Source organism: Pan paniscus, chromosome 11 (assembly GCF_029289425.2).
Source record: "Pan paniscus chromosome 11, NHGRI_mPanPan1-v2.0_pri, whole genome shotgun sequence".
NCBI lineage: Eukaryota > Metazoa > Chordata > Mammalia > Primates > Hominidae > Pan > Pan paniscus.
In genome coordinates this window covers 91,167,951-91,186,355 of record NC_073260.2, presented here as the reverse complement: position 1 = coordinate 91,186,355, position 18,405 = coordinate 91,167,951, and the positions used below count along the sequence as shown (strand labels likewise).

The window sequence follows — 18,405 nt, the reverse complement described above, 5'->3', positions numbered from 1 at the left end:
CTTGTTGATAATTCATACCTTTTGCGCCTCTTAGCTCACACACGCTTGAGCACAGAGCCCCATTCTAGGCCCAGACGGGCTCTGTCCCCTCCTGCCCTCTCTCACCTCTGTATTCCTGCTCAGAAGTCTGTCCCCAAGTCTGGGAACTCCCTGAGGACAGAGGGGCAGTCTGCAAACATAGACAGAAAACCAGGAAACCCGAGTAGCCCAGGTGAGTTGATCGTCCCCCAGATGAAGGAAGCTGGTTAAAAGCCCTCCTGGCTCCTCCTGTGCTTTGCCAGCACACCCAATTAGTTACCAAGTCAAGTCTTGCTGGGTCTAAAGAATGTCCTCAACTCCTACTCTGTGCCAGACGTATCTGTAAATACATGGTCAACTTTGTACATGCGTCACTCGGCTGGGCATGGTGGCTCACACCTGTAATCCCAGCAATTTGGGAGGCTGAGGCAGGCAGATCACTTGAGGTCAGGAATTTGAGACCAGCCTGGCCAACCTGGTAAAACCCCATCTCTACTAAAAATACAAAAATTAGCCGGGCAAGGTGGCGGGCACCTGTAATCCCGGCTACTTGGGAGGCTGAGGCAGGAGAACCACTTGAACCCGGGAGGCAGAGGTTGCAGTAAGCCAAGATCGCGCCACTGCACTCCAGCCCGGGCTACAAGAACGAAACTCTGGCCAGGCGCAGTGGCTCACGCCTGTAATCCCAGCACTTTGGGAGGCTGGGGCGGGTGGATCGCGAGGTCAGGAGATCGAGACCATACTGGCTAACATGGTGAAATCCCGTCTCTACTAAAAATACAAAAAATTTTCCGGGCGTGGTCGTGGGCGCCTGTAGTCCCAGCTACTCAGGAGGCTGAGGCAAGAGAATGGCGTGAACCTGGGAGGCGGAGCTTGCAGTGAGATGAGATTGCGCCATTGTACTCCAGCCTGGGCAACACAGCAAGACTCCGTCTCAAAAAAAAAAAGAAAGAAACTCTCAGAAAAAAAAAAAGAAAAGAAAAGAAAAAGAAAAAAAGAAAGAAAAAAACCTCACTCTAACTCTTGCCATCTTTCTGTCTTTCTAATCTGAATGTTTTTACGTATAGTGGTTAAGCATATGGGTTCTGTGCTGGGCATGGTGGCTCACGTCTGTAATCCCAGCACTTTGGGAGGCCGAGGCTGGGTACAATGCTTGAGCTCAGGAGTTTGAGACCAGCCCAGGCAACCTCGTCTCCACTAAAAAATAAAATAACAAATAAAGGATATGACCTCTGAAGCCAGACTGCCTGGGCTTAAATCTCATCTCTGCTGCTCGCTAGTTACTTTATCTCTCTGTACCTCAGTTTCCTCATCTCTGAAAAGGAGATAATATCCTCCACGTGAAGCTGTTGTGGACACAGAATGAGTTAATAATACATATGAAGTGCTTAGGAGAAGGCCTGCTCTTCATAAGAGCTCTTAAGAGTTTGCTACTATTATTCTCCCTCCCTCCACTAATTCATTCCCTTATAGTCTGTCCCCAGCTATCCAATCTTCACACAGCAGTCAATGTGACCTTCTAACCACAGATGTGATGGGGTCATTCCTGCACTTGCAGTCTGTCCATGGCTCCCCGTGGCCTTCAGGATGTTGTCTGGCTCCGTAGCCCTGCTCACAAGGCCCTTCACACCAGGCCCAGTGCTCCAACCTTCCATTGCCCCTCTCACATTGCCTTGCACACCCAGACTCCCCTCAGCCATCTCTGCCTAGAACCCTCTGTACCCTGCTGTGCTGGAAAGTGCTTAGCAACTGGATGTCTGTAAAAACTGCATGCACAGATATGTCCCTCTATTTGTTATAAGTTTTAATAGTACAGACCTGTAAAATAGCACATAATATACCAAATAAATCACACCAAAGTATACAGTGCTCTTTATTGTAAATTCTACAAAGTTAAATGCTCTAGAGAATGCTTTTTTGACTTTTTGCCAACCCTTACATTTGCAGTCAACCTATGGTTGCAATTCATAGGATTTCACAAAGTCAAACTATGAACAAATGCTGGATTACTATCAAATTCAACAAGTAAGTCATTCATAGGCCAGACACAGTAGCTCAGGCCTGTAATTCCAGGGCTTTGGGAGGCTGAGGCAGGAGGACCCCTTGAGCCCAGGAGTTCAAGACCAACCTGGGCAACATAGTGAGACCCTGTCTCTACAAAACAAACAACAACAAAAATTAGCCAGGTATGGTGGCATGCACCTGTAGTCCCAGCTACTTAGAAGGCTGAGGCAGAAGAATCACTTGAGCCCAGGAGTTCAAGGCTACAGTGAGCCATGATCGTGACACTGCACTCCAGCCTGGGTGACAGAGCAAAAGCCTGTCTCTAAAAAAAAGAAAAGAAAAGAAAAGAAAAAGAAATACACACACACACACACACAAACTATTCTTAGTTCATAGGCTGGATTTAGCCTGCAGGCTGCAGTTTGTCAACCCCTGGTCCATGCAATCAACAGAATAGTCAATTAAGCCCTGATTTGTAGTGTTTGTAAATTTCAGCAACACAAATACTCCCACAATGGCCTGTTTCCAAATACCACTGTGTTGTCACTGAACAAAGAGGTGGGATGAGATGAACAGAGCACATCATCATACAGACCCTCCACCTTAAAGATGTAATAGATGTAAATACCTTGAAGAGCATATAACAATAGAACAGTAATAGTTAGGAAGTGATGAGTTTTGATTATATATTACCTTTGTTTTTAAAATAATTTAGTTAATTATATGTTTATATAATTTAATTTTTAGTGGTGGCAGTGTTTAACAAGCAGTTTGTAAAACTCCTGAAAGTGAAACATTTGGCTCTTGCAAGCCTGTTGGAGTGGCTCCAGCACACCACCGCCTGTGCCTGTGCCATCTCCCATGATGCTCCCTGGCAAACGCCAAGTCACTCTTCAAGACTTAGTGTCATGCTCGCTTCAGCAGCACATGTACTAAAACTGGAATGACACAGAGAAGATTAGCAGGGTCCCTACATAAGGATGACAGGCAAATTTGTGAAGCGTTAAGCATTCCATATATGTGTGTGTGTGTGTGTGTGTGTATATATATATATATATATTTTTTTTTTTTTTTCTTCTTCTTCTGATATGGAGTCTTGCTTTGTCACCCAGGCTGGAGTACAGTGGCATGATCTCAGCTCACTGCAACCTCCGCCTCCCAGGTTCAGGCAATTTTCCTGCCTCAGCCTCCTGAGTAGCTGGGATTACAGGTGTGTGCCACCACGCCCAGCTAATTTTTGTATTTGTAGTACAGACAGGGTTTCACCATGTTGGTCAGCCTGGTCTCGAACTCCTGATCTCATGATCCACCCACCTCGGCCTCCCAAAGTGCTGGGATTACAGGCATGAGCCACCACGCCCAGCCTCCATATTTTTTTTTTAAGAAAGGAAAAAAAGAAACTTAGGATCCACATTACCTGCTGCCTGGCTCCCCTAGACAGGATGTGGTGCCTTCGATGGGTTCTCACAGCCATATAGGCTTCTCTGTCTCATAGCCACTAAAGGCTAGGCTACTCCACTTATTTTCTTGCCTGTTTTCCCTTGGGAGGAAAAATGAGCGTGAAGACCAACAATCTTGCTCACCACAGAATACCCAGGGCTTAGAAAATGCCTGGTAGATAGAAGGTGTGCCATTAAAAGGCGTGGAATGAAGTAGGAAGCGGCTGAGGGGCCTTGCAGAGGGATCCTAGGGCAAAAAGACAGGATTAGGGAAGTGGAGTCTGATGACAGGGGCTTCATCCAGGGGCTCAGAATGTCTGGGAGGGCAGGGTCAGAATGTCCCCTAGTTGTTGTGGGGGCCTTTGGGTGGAGACAGCTGATCTACTGGCATCCTAAAGCACCACCCTGCCCCCAAAAGGTCTAGGTTTCCCCTTTCCACTCCACTCAGCCTGCATCTCAGCTATAGTTTCTCTCAGCTCTCCTGGATTTCAGAAGGAACTTACAAGGGAGCCTCCCTGGTCTTCGGTGATCAGGTCAGGAGACACTTTGTCCTCGGGATCCCTTTGGTAGGCAGTGATCAAGGAGATTCTCCCCATTTCACAGAGGAACAACGGAGGCACAGAACCAGCCTCACCCAAGCCTCAGATATCCCACGGCTTCCCCTTCAGCTGCGAATCCTCCAAACCATGGCTGCGGGCCTAGACTACCCTGTTTCCAAGGTCATCCCATCCATCTCCCTCCCCTGCCTTCTTTTTATCTTTTCCACACCTTTTTTTTTTTTTCTTTTCCTCCTCTGTCTTCTAACAAGACAGCCCCCTCTCCCTGAGTGGTATGGCTTTTCCCTTCCCTCCTCAGATGCAGTCCAAATAGACACCTCATTCTCCCTAATCTGCCATCACCTTCCCTTCCTTTTTTTTTCTTTTTTTTTGAGACAGAGTCTTGCTCTGTTGCCCAGGCTACAGTGCAGTGGTGTGATCCTGGCTCACTGCAACCTCTGCCTCCTGAGTTCAACCGATTCTCCTACCTCAGCCTCCCGAATAGCTGGGATTATAGGCGCACGCCACCATGCCTGGCTAATTTTGTATTTTTAGTAGAAACAGGGTTTCACCATGTTGGCCAGGATAGTCTCAAGCTCTTGACCTCGTGATCCACTGGCCTCGGCCTCCCAAAGTGCTGGGATTACAGGTGTGAGCCACCACACCCGGCCTGCCCTTCCTATAGTCTAACCTGAATTGCTCCTGCTTTCATGACACTGTCTTTCCTTTCCAGACAGGGATCTGGGGTCCCACCATACAAGTGACCTCACCAAGGGACTGTTCTCCACCCTCTAGCCACTCCCCATCCCTACCGCAGAGCCAGGACCTAGCCTAGCCCAGTATCTGTCTCTGCAGTTCCTGGAGACAGTCGCCAGGTAAGGGCAGCTGGCCTGCTGGAGCCACCTCACCCACCTCTGATCTTTGCCTAGGATCTGCTCCTGCCTGTCTCCTGGTTCTCCAGGGCACACACCCCACCCTGGGGCCGAGGCTCCACTATCCATCTGTCCAGACTTGCCTTCCATCCTGCGGGCCGACACGCCCAACCCAGCCAGTGCCCTGTGGTAGAATGTCTCACTCAGGTCAGAGAGTACAGCAGGAAGAGGGGGCTTGAGGGGGCACCTTCCACCCATCCCCATGGCTGACACCCCTTCCGCAACTCGGGAAGGTCCCTGAAGGACCTCAGGACCCAGTTCACCAAACTCCTCAAGCTTTATAGGTAGGTGGAGTAAAGCCCTGAGGGCCAGACCAAGGCTTCAGGGTGGATTAGTGGCTGGGACAAGACTAGATCCTAGGCTAGATCCTATGCAAGGGAAGGCCTCCCATCCCTACACAGGGAGACTTCTTCCCACAGACAGCCTCCAGGGAGGAGACTCAGAGGGCTCCCCTGATAGAGTAGGGGTTGCTAGAGGAGTTACAGGGAGTGGGTCCCAGTCCAGGAGGGACAATCTTGCCCTGCAGGGTTTTGGGAGGTTGGATACTTCCCAGCTCAGTGCTGAGGGAAGGAAAACAGACCAGCTCACCCAGTAATCAGTGTTCCTTACAGGTGGCATACTTAAATGGGGGCGTGGGGGTGGGTGCTGTCCTCCCTTGGGGCCGGCAATAGGGGGTGCATCATTGGCAATGAACTTAAAAACACTTGATCTTAGCCAAAAGGCTAAGAAGCGATGTAATGAACTTAAAAACAATAAAACTGACTAAAAGTCAGTCTGCAGCCGGGCGCAGTGGCTCACGCCTGTAATCCCAGCACTTCGGGAGGCTGAGACGGGAGGACCACGAGACGGTGAAACCCCGTCTCTACTAAAAATACAAAAAAATTTAACCGGGCATGGTGGCGGGCGCCTGTAGTCCCAGCTACTCAGGAGGCTGAGGCAGGAGAATGGCGTGAACCCGGGAGGCGGAGCTTGCAGTGAGCCAAGATCACACCACTGCACTCCAGCCTGGGCGACAGAGCGAGACTCCGTCAAAAAAAAAAAAAAAAGTCAGTCTGCTTCTTGTTGTCCCTATCAGCAGCAATGTTAAACAATGTCCGTGGTAAAATACACAGATGGGGTGAACCAACTGCCCCCTCCCCTTAGTACACCACAGTTCCTATCTATATATTCACCCCCAAATTCCTGCCAATCAAATCTACATGATTTCTTAGATCCTAAGACAATTAAGCCTTCTTTGGAGAATGTATGCGTCCTTTTAGGACATTTTTTTCTGAATGTCTACCGAGCATCTTAAGAAGTGTGAATGTGCCAGGCGCAGTGGCTCAGGACTTTGGAAGGCTGAGGTGCGTGGATCACCTGAGGTCTGGCCAACGTGGTGAAACCTCATCTGTACTAAAAATAGAAAAATTAGCCGGGCGTGGTGGTGGGCACCTGTAATCCCAGCTACTTGGGAGGCTGAGGCGAGAGAATCGCCTGAACCCAGGAGGCAGAGGTTGCAGTGAGCCGAGATTGAACCATTGCACTCCAGCTTGGGCGACAAGAGCAAAACTCTGCCTCAAAAAAAAAAAAAAAAAAAAAAGAAGAAAAAATGTTAATCAGTTCCTACAAGAGTACTTCATTTATTCATTATTCATGTATTCAGCCGTGGGAGCTCTCCCAAGTGCTAGGTGGTAGATGCGCACTGGAGAACAAGTCCCAGTCTCAGACCTGGAGGACTTACAAGGCATGTAGGGAAGCTGGTGAGTAAACAAGAAGCTACAATGCAAGTATAGAGGTGATAAGCACACGGGTCTGTGGGAGTTGAGAGGACAGCACTGAACCAAGCTTGGAGCTTGGGAATATCAGGGAAGCCTTCCTGGAGGAAGGGACATCCTCTTTAACAGCAGAAATGAGAAAGAGTTAGCCAGGCAAAAGGGTGAGGGACAGAAAGAATAAGTCAACTCATGCAAAGGCCCCGAGGGAGCCTGGGAAATGTGTGGCTGGAGCAGGATGGGAGCCCCTGACACTAGAGAGCTAAGCCCGGGCTGGACCATGAATGGTCTTGTCCTTGCTCGAGGGACTGATGGGGGTCACTGAAGGTCTGTAAACGGGAGTGGCAGGGAAAGATTAGTATATTAGAAAGCTCTAAAGCATTGCTGGAGCTCAGAAGGCACGAATTTGGTGGGAAGAGCAGGAGTGGAGCAGAGAAACTGGTTAGGAGGCAGTTGCAGTAATAACGGCAGGAGTTGGTGGTAACTGGAACAAAGGGAGTCGCATCAGGATTGGAAAAAGGGGCTGGACTGGAGGATGGTGCCAGTGAATGATCGAGTTGGGGTGCAGGTGTGTGGGGTAGCCCCAGGGTTTCTGGTGGGGTGGTGCCCCTCTCTGATGGAAACAAAGGAGGAGGAGCAGGCTTAGTGCATAATCGGGTCTTATTTTCATACTTCTGATAAGATTTTCTCAAGTCTACAGCACTGCCTAAATATGTCATCACATGTGTGAGGTTTTTTGTTTTGTTTTGTTTTTGGTTTTTGGTTTTTGGTTTTTGGTTTTGTAGATCAAGGCGGCCCCCAAAACATTCTTTCTGTGTAAGGAGAGGTTACTCTGGAGAATTAAAGTAAAAGAGATGAGAGGTGCAGCAAAAAAGTCTGCTTAATTACTCCGCTGCACTTTCCCTATCCCTCTTTCATTCAACATCTACAAAGTCTGGTGCTTGGAAATAGAAAAGAATCCTGAGCCAGGCACGGTGGCTCACACCTGTAATTCCAGCACTGTGGGAGGCCGAGGCAGATGGATTGCTTGAGGCCAGGAGTTCGAGACCAGGCTGACCAACATGGTGAAACCCTGTCTCTACTGAAAAATACAAAAATTAACCAGGTGTGGTGGCGCACACCTGCAATCCCAGCTACTCAGGAGGTTGAGGCACGAGAATTGCATGAACCCGGGAGGCGGAGGTTGCAGCGAGCCAAGATTGGGCCACTGCACTCTCCAGCTTGGGCAATAGAGCGAGAGACTGTCTAAGAATCCTGGCCTCCTAAAACTTTCAATCTAGGTGTTGGCTTATGCCTTTAATCCCAGCACTGTGGGAGACCAAGGTAGGGGGATCGCTTGAAGCCAGGAGTTCAAGACCGGCCTGGGCAACACAGCACAACCCCTATGTACAAAAAAAATAAAAAATTGTCTGGACATGGTAGCATGGGCATGTAATCCTACCTACTTTCAAGGCTGAGGCAGGAGGCTGCAATGAGCCATGATCCAGCCACTGCACTCCAGCCTGAGTGACAAAGCAAGACTCTGTATATAAAAAAAAGAAAAAAAGAATTTACAATCTCATAAATCAAAAGTAATATAGGATTATAAAATACTGACATGGCCCAGTTAGGTGGCTCATGCCTGTCACCCCAGCACTTTGGGAGGCCAAGGCAGGCAGATCACTTGAGGTCAGGAGTTTGAGACCAGCCTGGTCAACATGGTGAAACCCTGTCTTTACTAAAAATACAAAAATTAGCCAGGTGTGGTGGCACACACCTGTGATCCCAGCGACTTGGGAGGCTGAGGCAGGAGAATTGCTTGAGCCCAGGAAGGAGAGGTTGCATTAGCCGAGATTGTGCCACTACACTCCAGCCTGGGTGACAGAGCAAGATCTGTCTAAAATAATAATAATAATAATGGTACTTTCACATAAAACATTTTTTTTTTTGAGACGGAGTTTCCCTCTTGTTGCCCAGGCTGGAGTGCAATGGTGCGATCTCTGCTCACTGCAAACTCCACCTCCCAGATTCAAGCAATTCTGCCTCAGCCTCCCAAATAACTGGGATCACAGCCGCGTGCCACCACTCCCGGCCAATTTTTTGTATTTAGTAGAGATGGGGTTTCACCATGTTGGTCAGGCTGGCCTCAAACTCCTGACCTCAGGTGATCCACCTGCCTCGGCCTCTTAAAGTACTGGGATTACAGGCGTGAGCTACCACGCCCAGCCCCTCGCTCTGTCGCCAAGGCTGGAGTGCAGTGGTGTGATCTCAGTTCACTTCAGCCTCCACCTCCTGGGTTCAAGCAATTTTTCTGTCTCAGCCCCCTGAGGAGCTGGGATTATAGTCACATGCCACCATGCGTGGCTAATTTTTGTAATTTTAGTAGAGACGAGGTTTCACCATTTTGGCCAGGCTGGTCTCGAACTTCCAACCTTAGGTGACCCACCCACCTTGGCCTCCTAAAGTGCTGGGATTACAGGTGTGGCCATTTTTGCCTCTTTTTTTTTTTTTTTTTTATAAATGCATAGCTTTTATTCTAAATGTAATAATGCCTAGCAAAGAAAATGCGAAAACTACAAGTAAAAACAAATTGCTCACAATTCAGAAATAACATAATGCCTATTAATGCTTTCACTTCTTTTCATCCATTAATCTTTCTAAGTGCTCTACTGACATAATTGAAAATAATTTCCCATAAGCCTGTTTGTATAATGCCCTTTTTAGCTAATGCCATGATGATAGATTATCAACTCCAGAAGTATTATTTTAATAACTAAGAGACAAAGCATACTTTATTTAACTACCTTCTGTCACTGTCACTGAGTATTTAGTTTGTTTCCAACTTTTAAATTTTTTATTTTTTTATTCATAAATATACATTTGTATTTCAGTGTTTCAATATTATAAATAACATTGGAATGATCTTTGGGCAAAGGCTTTGTCTATCTCTGCAATTACTTTCCCAAGGATCATACTCAGAGATGAAATAGCTGAGGAAGGAATATGAGAAATATCCAGGTTTGTTTTAATTTTTAATCGTTTATATATTTACCCTTTTTTTTTTTTTTTTTTTTGAGACGGGGTCTTTGTTGCCCAGGCTGGAGTGCAGTGGCACGATCTTGGCTCACTGCAACCTCTGCCTCCCTGATTCAAGCAATTCTCATACCTCAGCCTCCGGAGTAGCTGGGATTACAGGCATCCACCACCACGCCTGGCTAATTTTCGTATTTTTTTGTAAAGACAGGGTTTTGTCTTGTTGGCCAGGCTGGTCTTGAATTCCTGACCTCAAGTGATCTGCCCGCCTCGGTCTCCCAAAGTGCTGGGATTACAGGTGTGAACTACCACCCTGCCTATATTTACCTCTTGAATCCATCGATTTTATGGCATGAGGTAAGAATCTAGTTTTTGCTTTCCAGAGGTGAGAAGAAGGGGTCTTCTTCAGGAACCCCGAGCCCCATCCTCTTAGCCCTCAGTTTATGTTTTTTTTTTATTCTTTTTTTTTTTTTGATTCTTTTTTTTTTTTTTTTGAGACGGAGTATCGCTGTGTCGCCCAGGCTGGAGTGCCGTGGCCCGATCTCAGCTCACTGCAACCTCCACCTCCTGGGTTCACGCCATTCTCCTGCCTCAGCCTCCTGAGTAGCTGGGACTACAGGCGTCCACCACCACGCCCGGCTAATTTTTTGTATTTTTAGTAGAGACAGGGTTTCACTGTGTTAGCCATGATGGTCTTGATCTCCTGACCTCATGATCCGCCCACCTTGGCCTCCTGAAGTGCTGGGATTACAGGTGTGAGCCACGGCGCCCGGCCTTCCCTCAGTTTCTTGAAACTCCCTTGGAGAACAGAAGATGAAATACAGAGTTGACATGTCATGCCCAGATTCCCTTTGCCCTAATTACAAGAAAGTGTTTTCCCTGTTCCGTGAGTAACTGCCTTTCTCTAAGTGGCCTCACTCTGATGAGTAACTGAAAAGGCACTTCTCTGTTTGAACTTTGTCAGAAGTGTCCGTGCCAAAAAGCTTTGAAATGCTCAAAAGTACATAAAATAGAAAGGGACTGCAAAAATAAAACAGGAAACAAATAAGTTAATCAAGTGCTTAGCATAGTGCCCAGCACATATTAAGGACTTGGTAAATGGTATTTATTAACTCAACAGACATTTATGGATTTCCTACTGGAAGTCAGGCACTATGGGGACCTGGCAGTGACCAAAACATAGTTACTGCCCTCCCACAGCGTCCTGCCTGGTGGGCAAGACAGCCTTAAACACATGATTACACGAATGGTGGTTAGTTATAAGTGTTAAGTGTCAAGGTACTGGGAGGCTATCACATCAGGATAAGGGGACACTGATGAATTATAAGGTTACACTGGGGTCGGGCATGGTGGTTCCTGCCTGGAATCCCAGCACTTTTGGAAGCTAAGGAGGGCAGATCACCTGAGGTCAGGAGTTTGAGACGAGCCTGGCCAACATGGTGATACCCCGTCTCTACTAAAAATACAAAATTAGCCGGGCATGGTGGCGCGTGCCTGTAATCCCAGCTACTCAGGAGGCTGAGGCAGGAGAATCACTTGAACCTGAGAGGTGGAGGTTGCAGTGAGCTGAGATCGGGCCATTGCACGCCAGCCTAGGTGACAGAGCAACACTCCGTCTAAAAACAAAAAACAAAAACACAGTTGGGGTATGGTGGCTCACACCTGTAATCCCAGAACTTTGGGAGGCCGAGGTGGGCAGATCACCTGAGGTCAGGAGTTCGACACCAGCCTGGCCAACATGGTGAAACCCCGTCTCTACTAAAAATACAAAAAAATTAGCTGGGCATGGTGGTGCACACCTGTAATCCCAGCTACTTGGGAGGCTGAGGCAGGAGAATCGCTTGAACCCGGGAGGCAGAGGTTGCAGTGAGCCAAGATCTCCCCATTGCACTGCAGCCTGGGGGACAGAGTGAGGCTCTGTCTCAAAAAAAAGGGGTATATTGGGGAATTCTAAAAAGGAAAATAATTTTCATGTTAATAAATGGAGATTTTAGGGCCAGGCTGGACAGAGGCAACTGCCAGTTGTCATGAGTGCATGCAGAGAAGATTCAGGGCTTCCTGGAAAAGGCTTCTACCTGGTATTTATTTAATACCCTGGGAATAAGTGCCTAGGCCCAAGGCCTAGCCCACCTAGGGGTCAAAATGAAGCATCGCTGGCCAGGGCAGACGGCAAAGCTAAGTGTGGCAAATCCAGGTCAGGAAGCCCAGAGGAGGCCAGAGGCTGGAAAGGCAGGGGCAAAGTCTCAAATGTGGGCACATGTTGAGCATGTCAAAGGGAAAGACACCAAGGGGACCTCAGTGAGGGGCTTGAGATCAGAGGATGTGGATGATGATCGGGAGGAGGCAGAGGTAGGGCAGTAGTGGTTGACTAACAAAGGGGCAGGGGGAGGGTGGTGACAGTCCAGAGGACTTAGAGATGATGGGGACTGAGATAGGTGGTAAGAGCGGGAGACTATGTTGGGGCTGTGGCAGCAAAGGTGACAAGGTGACAGGGTCGGGTGGGGACAGTCAAGGTGACAGGAGAGATGGGAATGAACTAGCAAGTGACAGGTTGGGTTGGAGGTGGTTGACAAAGGGTTGGTCCAGATAGCCACAGGCTTGGGCATGGGGCAGGGGCAGGGATGGTGGCAATGCTCAAGAAGGTAACATGATGATGGGAACTGGGTCAAGTGACAGCGTGGGTAAGAAAGGGGCAGTGGTTGTGATGCAGAGATGATGGTGAGGGTGACAAATGAGTGACAGGGTCAGAGAGGAGTGATGACCATCAAGGTGACCCAGGGGTGACAGGAAGTGTGGGTGGCAATGATGTCTGTGCCAGTGGCAAGTCAGAGACACCCATCTAGCCCCCCTCCCCTGGGCCTGTTTCAACAGCAGAACTGTTTCCTAGGCCGCAGGTCTCATGACTCAGTACCATGTATCAGCCATGCCTTGGATAAGATCTCTAGGTGGAGCCACAGCCATGGGGGCAGGCTAGGTGCCTGTGTCGGCTGTGCCCAGGCCCATCGAAGGACCCAGGCATGGAACCTTAATGTCATCTCTGCCTCCTCCCTCCTGGGTCCACATCCACTCCAATCTGGGGTTGGCCACAAACACTTAGCCTCCTTCTCCTTACAGACTACAAAAGTTCTAGCCAGAGCTTTGTCTATTCCACCAGGCTTCTTCCACGGCTGACCCCATTAGAAGTTTCTGGGCCTCTAATTCTTTCTCGTAACTATCCCCTGTGTGGAGAGAGAAAGGAAGGTGGACTTCAAGAGGGTTCTGAATAATCCCATCCATTCATCCCACAAATATTTATTAAACTCCTTGCAAGGTACTAGGGGCTGACTTTCACAACCAGACCTGTGTCCCTGTCTCCATGAAGCTCAGTCTGGAAGAACAATGGCAGCGAATGGCAGCCACCATTGGGACAGTGCTACTTACTTGTAACAGAGTGGGGCAAACTTTTTTTTTTTTTTTTTGAGACAGGATCTCACTCTGTCACCCAGGCTGGAGTACAGGGGTGTGATCATGGCTCACTGCAGCCTTGACCTCCTGGACTGAAGCGATCCTTCTGCCTCAGCCTCCTGAATAGCTGAGGCTACAGGTGTGTGCCACGACACCCGGCTATTATTTTTTATTTTCTGTAGAGACAGGGTCTCACTATGTTGCCCGGACTGGTGCAAACTGCTTTTTAAACCCTGAAGAGACCAGGCGCGGTGGCTCACGCCTGTAATCCCAGCACTTTGGGAGGCCGAGGAGGGCGGATCACCCTAGGTCGGGAGTTCGAGACCAGCCTGACCAACGTGAAGAAACCCCATCCCTACTAAAAATACAAAATTAGCTGGGCGTGATAGCGCATGCCTGTAATCCCAGCTACTTGGGAGGCTGAGGCAGGAGAATCGCTTGAACCTGGGAGGCAGAGGTTGCAGTGAGCCGAGATCATGCCATTGCACTCCAGCCTGCGCAACAAGAGTAAAACTCCATCTCAAAAAACAAACCAAACCAAAACAAAACCCTGAAGAGAGTGGGTCTCATTAAAGGAAATCTTGGGGACTGTGCCAGTGACCCTTCGGCTAAGCTAAACACTGTATAAAAAGTAATTTAGAGTATAGTGAGCAATCAGGAGAGAGAAAGAAAGGAGGGGGGAATGGGAGGGTAGAGAAAACCAGCAGTGTGGCCAGAGGCAGGGGTACTAAGTGGGGTGAAGGGGCCAGGGAGAAATAGCCTCTGGTGGAGGAGCCAAAATGATTTCAAAGAATAGAGATGTTTAATATTCAATTTGAACGTGTTGTACAAAGTAAATTCCCCAGCAGGCACGGAGGTTCACGCCTGTATTCTGAGCACTTTGGTAGGCCAAGGTGGGCAGATCATTTGAGGTTGGGAGTTTGAGACCAGCATGGGCAATATGGCGAAACCCTGTCTCTACTAAAAATACAAAAATTAGCCGGGCATAGTGGCGCGCGCCTGTAATCCCAGATACTTGGGAGGCTGAGGCAGGAGAATCTCTTGAACTCGGGAGGTGGAGATTGCAGTGAGCCAAGATCATGACCCTACATTCCAGCCTGGGCAACAGAGCAAAACTCCATCTCAAAAAAAAAAAACAAACAAAAACAAAACAAAACAAAACAAAAAACCACCAAAGTAAATTCCCTCTGTCTCCCCAAACTTTCCACACAGTTTGTTACTAACAAAGAAGTTTGTTACTTCCAGGGCTGGGCACGTGGCTCATACCTGTAATCCCAGCACTTTGGGAGGCCAAGGCAGGCAGATCACGAGGAAAAGAAATCGAGACCATCTTGGCCAACATGGTGAAACCCTGTCTCTACTAAAAAATAACAAAAATTAGCTGGGTGTGGTGGCGCGCGCCTGTAGTCCCAGCTACTCAGGAAGCCGAGGCAGAAGAATCGCTTGAACCCGAGAAGCGGAGGTTGCAGTGAGCCGAGATCGAGCCACTGCACTCCAGTCTGGTGACAGAATGAGACTCCGTCACAAAAAAAAAAAAGAAGTTTGTTACTTCCTTCTTACTGAGATATACTTCTTCACATGCCATAATATTTACCCTTCTAAATTTTACAGTTTAATGGTTTTTTAGTGTATTCACAAAGTTATGCAACCTTTATCACTGTCTAATTCCAGAACATGTCATCGCTCTAAAAAGACAACTCAGCCCCATTAGCAGTCAGTCCTCATCAGCCCCAGCCCCTGGCAACCACTAATCTACTTTCTGTCACTATAGATTTGCCTGTTCTGACATTTTATACAACATGTAGCCTTTTGTGACTGGCTTCTTTCACTTAGCATACTGTTTCCAAGGTTCATCTGTGTTGTAGCATGTATAAACAATTTCCTTTTTTTTTTTTTTTGAGACAGAGTCTCGCTCTGTTGCCCAGGCTGGAGTGCAGTTGCACAATCACAGCTCACTGCAGCCTTGACCTACTGGGATCAAGCAATCTTCCCACCCTAACCTCCTGAGTAGCTGGGACTACAGGCACGCACCACCATGCCCATATAATTTTTTTTTAATTTTTTGTAGAGATGAGGTTTCACCATGTTTCCCAAGCTGGTCTCAAACTCCTGGGCTCAAGTGATTCACCCACCTTGGCCTCCCACAGTATTGGGATTACAGACATGAGCCATCACACCCAGCCAGAGATTCCTTTTCTTCTTTTTCAAGTGGAATTCAGAGAAAAAGAGCAAGATACACATCTGAGTTACCACGGTATGTTTCAGGGACCCAGGGGTCCAGGCCAAGATGGTGACAAAAATGTCAGGACCTCAGCCTTTCCCCCTTTGACAGGATCCACTCAGGACAGAATTCTTACTATCTCTCGGCAGGCTTCCCACCTCCCCCAATCCTGCCCCCGGCAACTATCTTGACCCACCTTTGTTTGTTTGTTTGTTTGTTCGTTGTTTTTGAGACAGAGTCTCGCTGTATTGCCCAGGCTGGAGTGCAGTAGCGCAATCTTGGCTCACTGCAACCTCTGCCTCCAAGGTTCAAGCGATTCTCCTGCCTCAGCCTCCCAAGTAGCTGGGACTACAGGTGCCCGCCACCACACCCGGCAAATTTTTGTATTTTTTGTAGAACAGGGTTTCGCCTTGTTGACCAGGCTGGTCTTGAACTCCTATTCTCAGATGATCCACCCGCCTCGGCCTCCCAAAGTGCTGGGATTACAGATGCATGCACCCAGCCTCTGTTTGTTTTTTTGTTCTTTGTTTGTTTGTTTTTTGTGTATTTCTGCTGTTTAAATCCACCTTTCTTAAGTACCATTTTGGACACATTTTCCCACCCCTCTCATTTGCATCTTCTAATTCTTAAACTTGGCATTCCAGGTCCTCACAGCCAAGTCCCCTCCCATTGCTGCTGCCTTCTGGCTTCATGTGTGGCTTTCAGGATCTCTCTGCTTCAGCTGCGTCCCTGTCCCTTTTCTCACACCCTGCCCTCTGATGCAATGTCCCCCTGCCCTCTCTCATCTGAATTTAAGGCTGCTAGGACCCTAGAAAATAATCCAAGAATGCTAGGCCTGGGAAAGGAAATTGAGACTCAAATCTCTCATGCCATGTCCCTGTGGTACTGAGGGGGAAACTGAGGTAAAGAGTGGTAGTGGGAATTACTCTGGGTCTCAGAATAACTTGGAGGTCCTGACACCCAGGACCCTCCCTGCACTGTGTGCATTGGTCTCTATCCAAGGTGGCAACTGGTCCCAAGTTGACTCCTTCCTGACACCCTAGATTGGTGATGGATGAGCTTATAGGGACCACTAAGCAAGAATGGTAGGAGGCTGTGGTTCCCCAGAACCTCCCTGGCCTGGATCCTGCCTAACTTGGCCCCACACACCCTTCTAGTCTCATCTGGCATTCTCAGCTCCAGCAACACTGAACTCTGTCCAGCTCTTGCAGGTCACCCTCATCTCCTGCCTTCAGGCTTTTAGACAAGCTGTTACCTCTCCCTGGATCAGCCCACAGGCTAATTCCTTCTCATCCTTCAGGTCTCAATATAAAGGTGGAGGGGCATGGGAAGGTGACGTGGGCTTTAAAAGGGCTCCGCACTTGATTTAATGCTCTCCAAATTGCCTCTGGTTGCTTGTATTTGCAGTATCCTCCATTAATTAGCCTTTAGATTCCACGAAGGCAGGAACAGTCCTCAGTTTCTATTTGGGAATCCTTTTTTTTCAGAGGAAGTTGACATCTCTCTTGGGACCAGAGGTGGGAAACATGAGGGATGGGCCCATGACCAAGCTGATCTAATCAGAGTGTACCTTAGGGTGTTTACTGGAACAGCTAGTGACAAAGATGTTCCATCTTCCCTGCTGAACATTAACAAGGAAGCATGTGGCCCGAGAGCCACTGCCAGCTCTCTTGAAACCACAGAGAATCTACCCTTAGGATGAGGCTGACAGCATGGAAGGAAGACAGAAGAGACAGAAAGGACATGTATGCTGGATCAAGCCTCAAGTGAAGTTTTCCTCTAAATTTTTCAGTTATGTGAGCCATTTACCACCGTTGCCCAAGCCACATTGAGTCAGATTTCCTCTTACTGGCATCCAGATGCTTTTTACCTAATATTGTGGTATATCTTATCACAATATTATATATTAGTCATCATAGTATTTCTGGTGCTTACCATGGCCAACCTGGCATTGAAAAATAGGTGCTTGGGAGGTCGGGCATGGAAGCTCACACCTGTAATCCCAGCACTTTGGGAGGCCAAGGTTGGAGGATCACCTGAAGTCAGGAGTTCGAGACCAGCCTGGTCAACATGGTGAAACCCCATCTCTACTAATAATACAAAAATTAGCTGGGCGTGGTGGCACACACCTATAATCCCAGCTACTCAGGAGGCTGAGGCAGGAGAATCACTTGAACCCGGGAGGCGGAGGTTGCAGTGAACCGAGATCACACTATTACACTCCAGCACGGGCAACAAGAGCGAAACTCCATCTCAAAAAAAAAAAAAAAAAAAAAAGGGCGTGGTCAGGCGAGGTGGTTCATGCCTATAATCCCAGCATTTTGGGAGGCCAAGGCAGAAGGCTCACTTCAAGAGTTAGAGACCCGTCTGAGTAACATAGGAGGACACCATATCTACAAAAAGTAAAAAAAAAATAATAAATTAGCTCAGTGTGGTGGTACACACCTATAGTCCCAGCTACTCTGGGGGTTGAGGTGGGAGGATCACTTGACCCCAGGAGGTTGAGGTTGCAGTGAGCTGGGATCACACCACTGCACTCCAGCCTGCAGAACAGATGGAACCCTGCCTATAAAAAATAAAAATAAATTTAAAAAACTAAAAAAAGATGCTTAAATGTTTTTTGTTTTGTTTGAGACGGAGTCTCACTCTGTCACTCAGGCTGGAGTACAGTGGCATGATCTCAGCGCACTGCAACCTCCTCCTCCCAGGTTTAAGAGATTCTCTTGCCTCAGCCTCCCAAGTAGCTGGGACTACAGGTGCGTGCCACCACACTCGGCAAATTTTTGCATTTTTAGTAGAGACAGGGTCTCACCATGTTGGCCAGGCTGGTCTTGAACTCCTGGCCTCAGGTGATCCAACCACCTCGGCCTCCCAAAGTGCTGGGATTACAAGCATGAGCCACCACGCCTGGCCAATAAATGTTTGATGAAATCATAAAGAAATACATGAGCCAGGTGCTGTGGCTCATACCTGTAATTCTAGCACTTTGGAAGGCTGAGGTGGGAGGATCGCTTGAAGCTAGGAGTTCAAGACCAGCCTGAGGAACAT

The 18,405-nt window shown here is 48.2% G+C and overlaps 1 non-coding gene across 1 annotated transcript; it reads left to right on the top strand.

Annotated features, from left to right (window-relative positions):
• The first annotated feature begins 2,930 nt into the window (after positions 1-2,930).
• On the top strand, positions 2,931-3,037 carry LOC112440963 (U6 spliceosomal RNA). Its single transcript, XR_003028940.1, has one exon. It is a non-coding gene; the product is annotated as a U6 spliceosomal RNA (small nuclear RNA).
• Positions 3,038-18,405: the final 15,368 nt, after the last annotated feature.